We start from the raw sequence: 1798 nt of genomic DNA, 5'->3' as shown, positions 1-1798 counted from the left end.
GATGACCAAGGGTCAAGAAAATTTGGGTGAAGAAAATGTTTTTGAAAACCCAACAACAGAAGTTACAACATCTGTTACTGAGCCCACTGCTCTGGGTGACCATAGTGCCCAACTCAGTACTATGGAAACACACCAGCTATTCCTAAAAGGACCACTACTATCCGAAAGCCCAAATCTAAACAAAAAACAACAAAAATGGTAACTCTGGAGGATGAGGTGCCAGAGGAACCTGCTGTATCACAAAAGCAGCAAACATCTGTTGTTACTTCCTCACAACAGATGCAAACATCTCAACCTATCCAAACTCCTCACATATCCTCACAAAAGGACTGTGTTGTAAGTATAAGGGACCCACATAAAGAGGGAGATGACTCAATTGAGCATTTCTTCTAAAGCCCCTCTCCTAAGGCTGATTCTCTTCTCACACCACCACCACCCACCACACTTGTACTATCTACCATACAACCATTGCTTGATGCAATTAATAAAACTGTCTTGCACAAACCTAGCGCCTCTCGACAACAAATCACAGAGAGTTTACCCCATCAAGTGACTAGGACAAGTTCAAGAATCATTGCTAGCCCAATGACAGAGGAGGTGTCAGCTCTTTTGTCTCAAGAGACACTTGAAGATTTTTCAAGTGAGGCAGCTACTACAACTATAGAAACTACAGTTTCACAATTGGACAATAGTTACATACTTAAGACCTCCTTGAAGGCAACAACTATTGAGTCTACAATTGTACACTCTATAACAGTTGGATGTCCCCAGTACTAAGAAAAGGGGGTACCTGGTTCAAAACCAGGTACAACCACCTCTGGTAGGAATTCAAATGATTCTACTAATTTAGATAATGAATTAAGATACAAAGAATTGGAGGATAGAGTGTCTAAGTTAGAATATTCTGTGTGACTGAGATAAAAGACATGATGAACTCTTGGTGCAAAACTCTAAGCATCCTCCAAAAAATGCAGAACTTGCAGAAAAAATTTGGTTCCATGCCCAAGCTTATCTTCAACTTCAAAAGCAATCTGCCGAGGCCACCCACAACATACATATGGAAATGATCAGAAATATGGTTGAAGCCAGATTTAATGATACACAAGCAGAGATTCAAGCCATAAAAGATCATCTTCTCCAAGTGACTGACACCACTCCAACATCCAGTATCTTGTAGATGATGCCAAAAAGGGGGAGAGTAGTGATAACCTCAGGAAGCTTCCACCAGCAAATCCTGCACAAACAACCAAAAAGGCTAAAATATCTCAAACCACTGCTCAACCATTTTAAACCACTGATCAACCATCCCAAACCACTGCTCAACCATCCCAAACCACTGCTCAACCATCCCAAACCACTGTACCCCAAAAATATGTTGGCATTTCAAAACGGATGTGACAACAACATCACTACCACTTATCCCACAAACCAAAAAAAATGATAACTTCACCCATCAAATCATCTTCTACCAAAACCACAACATCATCACTTCTAACATCATCACCACCATCATCATCTTTTCCCTCTATAAACCAACCAAGGCCATCCAATGTTAAAGAATATCTACAGCTCAAGAAAAGGCAGGCTAAAAGGATGGTTTTGGAAAGAAACAAAGGGAATGATGACAAACAAATTCTACAAATTCTGACAGAAGAATACAAAAAGGTAGAAGCCTTACAAGGCTATGCTACCATGATTTGCAAAAAGCTATCTCATGATCCCATCACTGATGTAGATCTCAAAAAGCTACTCAAGGAAGATTACCATGATCACGTCATGGAAAAGAAACCATATGATG

Source organism: Helianthus annuus, chromosome 15 (genome assembly GCF_002127325.2).
Source record: "Helianthus annuus cultivar XRQ/B chromosome 15, HanXRQr2.0-SUNRISE, whole genome shotgun sequence".
NCBI lineage: Eukaryota > Viridiplantae > Streptophyta > Magnoliopsida > Asterales > Asteraceae > Helianthus > Helianthus annuus.
Note: the sequence above shows the minus strand (reverse complement) of the source record.